This window comes from Varroa jacobsoni, unplaced genomic scaffold (assembly GCF_002532875.2).
Source record: "Varroa jacobsoni isolate VJ856 unplaced genomic scaffold, vjacob_1.0 contig00812, whole genome shotgun sequence".
NCBI classification, from domain to species: Eukaryota; Metazoa; Arthropoda; class Arachnida; order Mesostigmata; family Varroidae; genus Varroa; species Varroa jacobsoni.
The window spans coordinates 12,537-24,953 of NW_019214531.1; the positions used below are offsets into that span (position 1 = coordinate 12,537).

The window sequence follows — 12,417 nt, forward strand, 5'->3', positions numbered from 1 at the left end:
GGTTACATCATAAATAACAAAGCTGATTGCTTGTCGTAAAGCCAAGAAGCGATATATGAATGGATAGTAGCCAATTTCCGTACAAATCGTTCTGTTGTGCTTAGTTCGTCTTTGTGACGACTGTCTGCTATTGCCGCGAGCATTAACGAACCTATAGATGGGCTTAAATTTCTACTGCCTTCATTGGGTATATTTGGCACAATGCAAATAGAAGAACTCTTTGTCATCGATCGTGGCAATCCAAACGAAGTTTTATCATAAATGGATCGCTTGTGCATCACGTAACACAAGTGTGCTGTTGCCTTCGCACGTGTGCGTTTGCGTGTTCCACTTAGTATTTAAAAGCTGCTGTCAGGGTCCGAGGTACAAAGCACAGATCTTCCGGCCAAGTTTTTAGCGAACTTGCTCTCTCAACTAAGTAGAGTTTTAGGCACCGTTCCAGGGCGCATAATTTAGACGTTCCTATTTTGGTACGACCTCGTTATGTCGAGGCCAGTCCACATAAGGGATAAAGTGCTTGTATAATGTGTGGTCTTTGAAGATTGTTCGTGGTAAATTTTCCAACACCGACGATGCAAAAAAATCGTGATCTTTTTAGTTTATCGTTCGTTCAAGTCACTTGCTAACGTCATCTCCAGATGGCAAACATTGGTGTACTTCGTAATCACACGTAAAAGTATATTATTGTTTATAACATAGTGCCAGCGTTAGCACATCCATGCCCGAGAACTGATATATATACATAGATTTATGGCTGACACAAAGTATAATGGTTAAATTTCGAGGTAAACTAATCGGAACTTGTAAGCCATAAACATTATATATGCTATTCGGTGAGTTGTATTGAACGAAGTGCTCGTGATAACGCCGTTTGATGTCAATACGCGGGATTCGATGCTAGACCCACCGCCATTAGTGCCTGTGATTCCTATTCACATAATTTTGCGGTACACATGACTGATTTAACGACCCTTCGCGAAAAGACATCGATAAATTAGCGAGCTAACCGATTTAAATGTATGCCAGAAAAAAAAAAGATTCCAGAAAATTACATTTTGCTGAAATTAGCTTTAATATGTTTGACAGTGAGCTTTGATATCACTTCCGTACTTTTCAACCACTTCTGCAATTGCATGATGCCAATGAAGGTGGTATTATTCGATGCTGTTATTCTCTTTGCAGTATTTTTAAATGTGTACTAATATTTGTATAGAACAGCTCAAAGGGTTTTCTACCAGCATACATCGCTCAGTTTGCAGGCATTACTAGTCAATGTTGTGTGGGGTGGTATATGAGTAAAGAGTATTTGTTAATCTGTGTAAGTACCTTTATCCGATTGATTGCTTTGACCGTCTCCAGAATTTCGACTCTATTACAACCTTTCCAAAGCGTTGGCTCTACAGCTTCTAATAGGTTTTTATGCTGACTCATCCTGAACTTCGAAAATAGATTTTAGAACTCCAAAGTCACTTTTTTTTTTTTTTTTTAAATTTTGTTTATCCAGTTTTATTAATCCAGCTAATATGGTACATTTTGTTGAGCCTTTATTGTTGCTTTTTATAATTTTCCATAGAAAAATTACACTTTTTCAGTGTCAGCAATGAGTTGTTACTCTCTTCGCTGTAAAGCTGGAGTTTGCTACGAATCCACTATCACCTAGAACACACGTTTTTAATAACGTATTTAAGAGTATCTATTGCGTGGTTTTTCCATAAAGACATCAAAATATGATTTAAGCCACATAGTAACTTCGTTGTTTATCAGGAAACTGTCTTCAAGCGCCTGGAAGCCACAAACGCATCATATTCTTATTCCTGGTTTTGTGAGCTGTTACTCAAAAATTGTTTTTATCGCTTGAGCTACGCTGATTGATTCGTCCAATTGACTTTACGTGGCCGATCTACTTTAGTTGTCTGAAGAAGCCAAATTCAGACATATCGGTTCTCTACTTAATATGCATACGTATCATTATTAAAAAAATGTGGATAACTATAATGTAATATCTATCAAATGTTTATTATATGTATACAAAAATATAGTTGTTTTGTATGGACATACGAAATGAAGAAATCAAATTTGATACACTTACTTAGAGAATTCGCTCAACGACGGCAATGCATCGTCTTCAGCGTCCTTGTGCAGACGCATTTAGCGTTTGACAAATGAAATCCCAGGGCACCGCATAGGATGTAGCGACAGCCATGTAATGCAAAACGCGTAAATATGTATTGAATAGGTTCGTTCCTCTCCAGGCTTTATAAATCATCACTCCCGTATTGTAGAAGTCGGAACGTATCACCGCCATGTACGCCATGCACTGATGGACTCCAAATAAGCAGTAGCAGGGCTAGATACGAATTTGAATCTATGCAATATTCTCTGTAACTTAGACTAAGTATTTCGAAAATTTTGTGATCCATTTCGCGTGTCTCGATCGAAGACCCGAGGTAGGTTAGTTCTGTACAAAAGGCAAACAGCAAGAGAGAAAATCAAGCGGCCTATAGCTAAGAGGAAAGATTCAGGGGCGAGGGCTGTTCAAGTTATCAAAGGCAACATGGCTGGTGAGACTGCGTCAGCCGATATGCTGATGAGGAAAGAAGAGCTTACCATCAGCTGGACGGGTTTCCCACGCATGAAGGTTTGAGCCGTTTCGCCTTGGAGGAGGCCAAAGCTGTTTGGCTGGAACCAATCGCCGCCGACCCATTAGAATAAGCATACTGGGAAACGTAGCCGTTTTACGCAAACCATCGCACCATCCTTCGCTTCCTAATTTCTGAGCGGCCGGCCCTCTCGGCGTACACGAAAACCTGAAGGTAGGGCAGAAAAGCACTCTCGCGCTTTTTGCCTAGCTTTCCCTTATTTCCGCAAAGGCAAACTCAGGCATACCAATTTTCACTTCTTAAATAGCCTCAGAATCGGTGTTAGATATTTGTTTCGACTTGATCTAGTCGACATTCATGTACTGTTTGACTGGGCTTTGATGTTCAAAATAAAGAAAAAGGCTTTCGTCTTAGCACTGTAAACCCACAGCAAACAGCGTCAACTGCCTTTATTTTTTTTGCAAGTTCTAAAGTTATACTGTACTGGGCGGTTGGGCCAATTTATCAGTTTTCGTACTTCAGATATTTAGAAACATTCAGAAGACAAATTTTTCATTTCGTAACTGTGGTTAGTCCGTCACAGGTACAAGGTTGGGGGCTGAATTTGGGTCTTGCAGCATTATACAGGTCGGGTTCGCCAAGATTAGGGTTATTTGCTAGAATAGTATATGCTTTATGACAAATCGCACGATTGCGGGCAGGAGGTCAAAAACGGCACACGGCGGTCCCAATTAGAGGCAAAGGATTGTGTCAACTGTTGCCCTCTTTTCACTTTAATGAGCTCAAACGAGCTGGGATAGTGTTGATTAACACTGGGGCTCGACGCGGCTGGAGTCATCGCGAGCGAAGAAGTCCGTCCACTCATGTCACAACGGCAAAAGAGTTAGGGTAGATAGCTGCATCAAAATCGAACACCGTTCAATTCTACTATTAAGCAGAGATAGCACTACCCCCCGCGTCAGTTTCTTGTAACTCACTGTTACGAGCGACTACTTTGGTTTTGACATATGTCAAATTCTCCGCTTAGCGTACACCAGAATTCAACATACGATCATTGTACGGTTCCATCCACAGCTCGGGTACACAATTGTTTTTTTTTTTTTTTTTTGTTATGGAGCTTGTGGTGAAATATTTTACATGGCCGATAGAACCACAACTCATACAAATTTTCTAACAGCAGGCGTATTGCAAATTTTACAGCATTAAGACATTATGAATATTGTCTAAGCTTTGAAAGATAGCAAAGTCTTGAAATTTGAAAGCATTCAGGTATGGTAATAGCAAAAAAAATTGCATCAAAAAAAACCATGCTTGTGAAAAGACAGAGAGACAAATTACGGGTCTGCGGCGAAATATAAAACTACAAACCTATGACAAGCGACCAAGTGAGAACACGCAGACGCCGGAGTACACACAAATGAATATGAAGCTCGAAACCGTCTCTAAGCGTATCGATAAAGATACGTTTGGGCAACGTTTGCTTCAAAGGCCACTTTAAAGTTTATGTGCGGATACGTACACTCTGAGGCAATTTTTGACACATCCACATCTGTTTTCTAGGCAAAACACACACGGTTCGGGATACCAACACAATGCAGACTTCACACACTTTAGTTAGCTAATTACTTTCTGACATGCACGTCATAGCAAGCCTTCACCGAAAGTAATAGTTTATTTATGTTTTGGGCTAGAACAGTAAACTTTTTCAAGTTCTCGTTTGGATAGTAGCCAAAAAGTTGTCCAGGAAATATCCGTAAAGCTACTGTAGATCTTTCATTCACAGAATAGTATGGATTGATTCGGCATAAAAAAGGATATATATGGATAATCAGTAGTACTCAGGGCTAAAGTTACCCGCTGTGCTCTATGAACAAAATGTTAAAATTGAATGTTAAATTTTTATTTTAAAACAAGCAAGGTTATTTTACTCTAGGCTTGTCATTAGCAGGCAAAGCTTACGTAATCGATATCTAAATCTGTTTAATTTTACTAATTATCGAAATTCGACTTATTTAATCGGAAGACGCTAACTAGATTAAAGAACGCCATCGGCTTTGACGTGGCTGGAATCTTATGAAGCATTGAAATAGTTATTTAATCTCTTTATACAGATAGCGGTCAAGATACCCAATTATAAACACCATAATTTAGTTTTGGTCTGGCAAACGTGACCATCGAGGAGATATTTTGAATCTAAACTCTGCTTTTGCCATGTTATTTTTATGTCTCAATAATAAGGGGCCGTTTTGTGCTTTGCGTCCAGTTCTTCGTAATATCAAGTTCCGCAAATATAAGGTCCTTTGGAATTTCTAAATAGCTCTCACAAAAAAGGGTTCTGAAAAGCAAACATATATCCTGAAAATAAAAAAAAGGAAATTGTGTAGCTAAAGAAGACCTCTAGAATACGCAGTGACAGACTCTACGGAACATTAATAACAAAAAATATGGCCTGCAACGACGCCCCTACTAATTGTATGCACAGCGCCTCAGGTATCGGAAATAGATAAATTGAATTATTCGTACTAGGCCCTTACCATCATATGTTCCCCCCTTTGACATGGCAAAAATATATTTATACTGTACTATTGTACATTTTTAGATTTATGGAAATGCACAATATTACAGTGCATAAATCGAGATAATTTTCGGAAGGCAACAACTGGTCATTCCAGGGATACCTTTTGGAGGCATAGCAAGGAAAAAGCGCTTGGCTTGAAGGATCCGTCTGGTGAACAGCTGTCCGCTCCCACGATCGAAAACACTATTACAGACTCCTCCCTTCCCCTCTAGCTTCTGGGCGCCCTTGTCGTCTCTTTTCGTCGGTGGTGGTCTTCACAGTTTATCTTCAGTCTTCCTCCCCCTCTGTCCATACACCGCACTCATTTTGACCAGCATGGGTTGGTATAAGCCGACGGCAGCGGGTGGATCTTCTCGAACTACAGAAGCAGAAAGTCCATTATTGCCTTCGTAAATTTTATCTCACTCTTACCCTTTCACTTTTTTTGTTTTTCATCTGTCTATTGCGGTTTATACCTGCCTTACAACGCTTTCCTTGGTTCCTCTTCGTTGATTTGAGGGTATCACTGGCTATTATTTCTAGCTAGTGAGCTTTTACCGCATCCATCCCACAACGATGTGACGGAACGGTAGCCGTTCTATATCTCTTGGCGCGTCTACCAGGGCTTGGACGCCCTCTTTCCTCCACTGCTGCTGTACAACAGCCCAATAAAAAGTACTCTGTCATTATAAGCATCATTACTATTGTATTTATATACATGTCTGTTGGCGATTAATAGGGGGTTTGACGGCAGCATCCACATCATAAAGTTGTATAGAAACATAGTATAGCTAACCTTATGTCCTACGTGGGCGGTTGCGATCAACTGGCCCCTTTAGGTCTTGAGATCCTACGGGCACAACCTGCCCATGAGAGATGCACAGCGGGCGGACGAAAAACCAAGTCGAGAAAGGAGAAACTTTCGCAAAATGAAGAAGTCTGCACGCCACCCACAGATAGGAACTCGGAAACAAAGAGGTGGCAGAAACTTATGTGTGCTGACCGCGATGCACGAAAAGGACGTACCGATTAAAGGACCATATGGACTGATGAGCATATTGATGAAAGATCGAAGGAAGTTGCTGCTTCGTTGTATAACTGCACCATGCTTCCTTAAGAAACATCTAATTCATCGTTCTGATCGCCATTGCATGGGTGTGCCGATGCTGTCGAAACACGACATTATCGAGTTGTATGCGACAATCGAACTTTTGTTCACCAATAAAGAATCAGAAACTTGTTTTTATAGCACAGTTTTGTCTGATCCAAAGCGACATTTTCAAAGACAAATTGAAGATAGATTACGTTTCATAAAAATAGTGCTTTACGTGATCACCCTTGGGTCTACCTGGGTCAAAATGAAAGGAGGTTGTATAGGCCACTGCACTGCGAACACATACGAAACCGGACATCGTTGGTGCTAATTTTTCAGAAAAATTAAAGGAACCACGCGGCCTCAGATTATAGCTCAGCTTATTAGGTATGCGTATATGTGAGCATACTTCCAGTCAAGTTAAAGCATCGTATTTTAGGAGTCGTAGTAACAACGGGCTACAGGTGGCTGCTTTTTTTTTTACAGAACGCCTATTTCGGAAAAACCATATGCACCATATTGTGGATAACTATGAACTACATAAATCAGAATTGACGGCGCATGATTATTTTTCCAGGATTATGTATAAACACGACATGCATGTAAAGCCGGTCAAATTGACCCGAAAATAATGTCAAAGGAAAAACTACTCGTAAATCCGCCAGTACCTGGGTCACTCAAAAGGTGACTTCAAACTGCGCGGCAGAAGTTCGTGTAGGCGTATGGTAAACGAATATTCGTTCTGCCATACGACCTAACGGTATTATTATGAAGTATCGGCTGCTCGAAATCGCTTTTCGAATGATTTTCAAGAAGAGGAAGCCTTGTCCTTTTTTGTTGAATGAGTGATTTCGTCACACGGAATCATTAGTTGTCCATATAGTTTCAGCTTTGGCCCATGGAGTTTTATGGGCCTACAACGTAGGTAACTTCAACTGATATTTTATCAAAAAAGAACGAACTGTAGTTAGTTAATTTCGGCCACATAGTAGAGGAGCTTTTTTCGTGGCATCGGTTATGTTCAACAATGCATTACGGCCCACATAGCCCCATACTTCTCTATATACAATCCAAGTATATTGTTGAAATTTTTGGGATTATAAAAGCCAGGCCGTTTTTTCTATAATAGGAACGTCGGTTTTTGAAAAAGAACGTTATCAAGGTTGTAGCATTTTCGATATGAATAAAGGCTGGAACTTTAGCGCACTGATTCAAACGCTAGCCTTTTCAAAGAATACTGAAAGTGAATGGAGTTCGACCTGGTCAAAGTTACTGCGTCAAGTTACATGAGCCGGAGTGAAATAGGGCTATATGATATTTTGCGCTGCGTGCTATACCCTATATGGGACAAGACTATTTCACGTTTCTGCTAAAATACATTTGGCGAATGTGCTAGTGCCCGGGTCTATAATGGTTATACACTGAAAAACTGCTTGTGGGCTTAATAGCCGTACTATGCGGGGCTACATGAACCGACAGAGTAGCCGTCTCTAGTTGATTTTTTCTGAAAGCAATGTACATCAACACATCTGAAAGATACAGACATCTTTGGCGAAAACACCAATATATATATATATATATATATACATATGTATATGTATGTTCCCTGTGCGTGATTGGCACAATACTTGTAACACGCAAAGCCTACTTGTACCTTCTCCGCCTCAAATGAGAAATCATCAGTTTAACATAGCTAAACCTTGGCGTCTAAATATTAAAGTCGGCATTTTAGGGTCATGGGCTAACATTACGACTACTTTATCAGCGTCTTTATGCGTACAAGCAGATTAGCATAGTCTATTATTCATCGAAGCAAAGATGCAGAAAATGTCTTCCAAGGTTTTTGTCAATATATAACGAGTGTGGGGCCGTACACCCTATACCGAAATGGACTTTATAAGCGTCTAAATAATGTCTAAAAGGTCAGTTTTGTTATTATAGCTATCTAGCAAAAGAAACGATCTTAATTAGCACATTTCATCTCATACAAGAGATAGAAGATTTGCATAGTGTCTATTCGTAAACCGTTAATACCCTCTGGTTTTTCTAAATATAACGTCCACCTGTTTAACATGAAAATGTTAAACTAAAACCTTTTTCATGATTAGTAGTCGAGGCTTCGATGGAACAGTCCCGTGCTGAATTTACTAGATAGCAATGACAGAATAGAATAGTATATATCACTAATAATTTACTTACTTTATCGCCTTGAGGACCGTTTGCAGGGGGTCAGAAACGATCCTTTCCGACCCCATTTTCCTTAGACTAAATTACACTTCATTCGTAGAATAGGGACACAATATTAGAGCTCCAAGTACTATACTGCGTACTGACCGGCATCCGTCAGCTACTTACCCACGACGCTACCACTAAATCGGCCAAGTTCGGCGCAACAATGTACCTTAGAGAAACCACGCTATTAATTATACAAGTCATATCACTTGCTATCGTCTATAGTCGATGTGTTCTGTGAAATCGATGAAATCAATTGTCATTTAGTTTCGTAATCTTCGACTCGTCGTTTCCTGCCATTGCTTAGGCCCACAACACATACGACCGTTATGTGGTACGATTGTAACTAGAAATGGCATGGCTATAGGAACGAGGGTGCCGTAGTTGACTCTATAGCGACGCCATGCGTCAAGTGATCCCAATGTCAATTATGGACGACGCGGCGGTCGTGCTAACACGGGGTGCTAGCTGGGTGATATAGGACCATATATGAATATAGCGCATCGCGCCAATGAATTGTTACCTTCTCTGTTGCTTCCATCGCGCCTCACCACTTCCCTATTACGTTGCTACGTAATTTTCAGTTGATGTTTCTGCATGTGTAAGCGTGTGTCTGACAGCCAGCAGCAAAGCCGGCGAGCAGACGGAAGACATCCGACGTCGCCATTGTGCTAGAGCTTGTCTAGAGTCAGTCAAATGGAAAAGCTCTCAGAACTCTAAATTTTGTATTGATAAGTTGACTGACAATGATGTGCCTCACCTTGCAGTTTTAGTGTGTAGTCGGCAACGTTCATTATCCCAAGTGGGACCTGGACAGTAAAGAAATAGAAAAAAATAAAATTATTAGATGAAATGTCAATGAACTTATTATCTGATCTACTTATAAATGTTATGAGTTTCCCGCTAAGCATAACCTGCTGAGAGAATTAGGCACTTTATAGGTAAAGTACACTACTATATGTCGTTCAACAAGAAGCTGATACGAAAGACACGCTTTTCAATAATCGCACTAATGAACTTTATCTCATCAAGCTATCAAGCTAACCTTTCCCTATAAGGCTGCTTGAAAATATATGGAGCATTAGCGTAAACCTTAAAATCCCGTTAGGCTTCACGGAGCTTTTATGGAAGTGCACTCGAAGCGGATGCTGACGAAGTTAGAGAGCAAAGATCCGATCTCACAAACCATTCACATCTGCCGCCGTCGGCATCCTCTGACCTCTTCTGTTGTCAAAACACCGTCCTACTACAGTGCTATTCTAGTCCGCAACACCCTCAGATTCGAAACTGCGAATGTTTTTCCCCGGGCATCTTTCCTCCACTACCTTTCGTTCATCTATCGGCCAGGCAAGCAACGCCTTTTCCCTCTTCGTCGTTCGTTTCTTCTTCTATCGCTATTTCTAGATGGGACGGCATAACCACGACGAGAAACTGGTCGCTGGCCGCTTCGTTGTTCACTTTACTGCTTTACGCAGCAGGCTGCCGGTCGGTCCTATTAAGCCTTAATAGAATAATAGAATGGTACTGCAGGCGGTGCGATCTAGCACAAGAACCGCCTGATTAGGCATCAAGGAGTAGTGTCAGGGACAACGGTAGCAGCGGCACGCCGCAGGCACACAGAAACGCAAGCAGTGAATACGAGCAAGTGGTATGTACTGTATATTCCTCATTCTACGTGACTTGAATTAGCCATGTTGTTCGACGCTACAACGGCAATTGCAGTAGAACGATGAATCGTAGTGATTAGTCGGTCGAAATGATAGTCGACATCCGTATTCTTTAATACGCTCTCTAAAAAGATTACAGAAAGCAACGGAACGAGGAGGATTCGCTTGAGAGACGGAACGTCCACAAGGGATTACTCCTGTAACTATTGTTAGCCATTTTCTCGTTGGTGATACATGTCCGCTCTGCTCCCATGCCTGAACCGTCTGTTTACCAACAATCAATAGTAGGGACAACCGAATGAACGGTACAATAGTAAATATTAAAAACTGGATGCCCCCATGCTCACCTTCGAACATTTTCAGATCTCGTAAAATAAAAGCCAGGTGTTTCTCCTATAATAATAATAGTCATACATTTATAGTAGGTTTATGTGAATAAGTATTTTTCGTTATTAGCCAAAAGTGAGAATTCGGAGACGATGTCAAGGTACGAGGAGAAAATGTTGCAACAGCCTGATCCTAATTTATGATATGGTACACGCTGATGATAGATGTCTATCATCCACGGTAGCATTTAAGTGTGGGGAAGCCCTTCCCTGCCGGCCTTCCAACAAGGCAACGTTATGGGCAATGCAGCAACATAATAACACATGCACATTTGTAAAAAACTACATATCAGATGCATACGCAACGTGAGGAGCTGCTCAGTCCTGTTGGACTCATTTGCCATAATTAACGATCGGCAGTAGCAAGCACTTAAATGTGATGTTACCGGTCATATAACTCAGTAATCCTTTTTCCCAGAACCTTAACTGCTGCAAAGCAACAGGCAATAGGACAGGCATCGAAAGTCCACCGTGGCTGTTCTAGATTCTGACTTGAAAGTTAGGCAAACTTTCGTCATTGGTAAGCCGATTGTAGTACTGGACGAAATCAGGAAGCCTGTCGCTTGCAAACGTCGATTACCTTCAAATAGGACGTTGCATAAAGCGTTTTTTTTTGAGTTCGAGGTTGACCACTAAGATCACATGTCGCCTTGAACATTTCCTGAAAGGTTACCTCCACGGCATGGAGGAACATTACGTTCAGCTGGTAGGTGGACCTGGCCACTGTGCTTCGCAGTATCTCTCCTTCGTACTTTTCTCATCCTTCAGTTGTCGTCATGAGGAGCCATGGCGTAGGACGCAGTTTTCGGCTTAGGCCAGAATGTCACGCCATAGATTCCTCGCTGTTCCCAGGAGACTAAACACTGGCGAACTGTGCCTTCACATGACTGATCCAGATTGACAACTCCGACTATCTGATTGGTATTAGAGCCTGCCCCTCTTCCTAATCAGCACACTAACGATATACGGCTTGGTGATGTCGGCGTTTCTTGAACGAAATAGTCGAGCCCATTACATACCAACAAATAACCTAGATATACGTATCATACATGTAGGACACGAAGCGGAGATAGGGACAGTCAGTTAGTGAGATTAAGGACCATATGTAGGCTTTCTCTATCAATGATTAAGATATAGGTTTAAAATGCATGCGTCGTTTTTCGTGCATCATAAGCGTTGCTAACATAATAGCTTCACTTAGCGACAAGCTACTCCCAATTGCAATTGAGTTTCTGCAAAAAACATTGATTACCCTAAGTGAAGCAGTAACGAGTGCATTAGCATTAGTGTAAAAAGTGTAGTCCAATGATTTGCTCTACTATCAAATTTGCAAGTCAAGACCGCATATGCCCGGTTAAAGGCGGACATCCTCTAATTTCCACCGCCTATTCCGTTTCTTCGAGCATCCTTTGGCCATTCTGAAGCCAAATGGCGTTTATTGCTTTCCGTATTAGATACCTTTTCACGTCCTCTTTTTTTTTCATTTTAAATCGCAAGCTAAACTCTATTCTGTGGTACGATCCAGTGGACGGAGGTACGCAATATTGTAGCCTGCGTCATAAATTTTCCAGTCTCTTGGAATAACCTCTTAAATTGTAAAATGCCGCCGTGTAAAAGTCTCATCTGAGTAGCAGATGACGTTCGAACCAGACAGTTCCTTTCGTGGTGGTTAAAGGTCTGTCTGAATTTGAACGAAAGATAGCAGATAAGACAAATGAGCAAAGCATAAATAACGATGCAGTTTTCAGAATAGCAGTTGCCGTTGTTTCAACCAATCATTAATCATTTGCTTTCGATAACGGCTGACGCGGGTAATCTCTATACGAAGTCATCCCTTTAAAACACGCCGAACAAAGAATAAATGTAAGATGTAATTCTAGTG

General features: G+C 41.1%; 1 long non-coding RNA gene across 4 annotated transcripts; it reads right to left on the reverse strand.

Annotated features, from left to right (window-relative positions):
• Positions 1 to 1,190: 1,190 nt before the first annotated feature.
• On the reverse strand, positions 1,191 to 9,293 carry LOC111271626 (uncharacterized). 4 transcript variants are annotated; one of them, XR_015315404.1, is made up of 5 exons: positions 5,638 to 6,273; positions 5,279 to 5,536; positions 2,608 to 2,807; positions 2,090 to 2,133; positions 1,191 to 1,782 (listed from the first exon to the last, which is right to left on the reverse strand). It is a non-coding gene; the product is annotated as an uncharacterized LOC111271626 (long non-coding RNA). The 4 variants fall into 4 exon arrangements; XR_015315402.1 differs by having other exon boundaries at positions 2,090 to 2,807; XR_015315403.1 differs by lacking the exons at positions 1,191 to 1,782; positions 2,090 to 2,133; positions 2,608 to 2,807 and adding exons at positions 4,243 to 4,955; positions 9,243 to 9,293 and having other exon boundaries at positions 5,638 to 5,807.
• Positions 9,294 to 12,417: the final 3,124 nt, after the last annotated feature.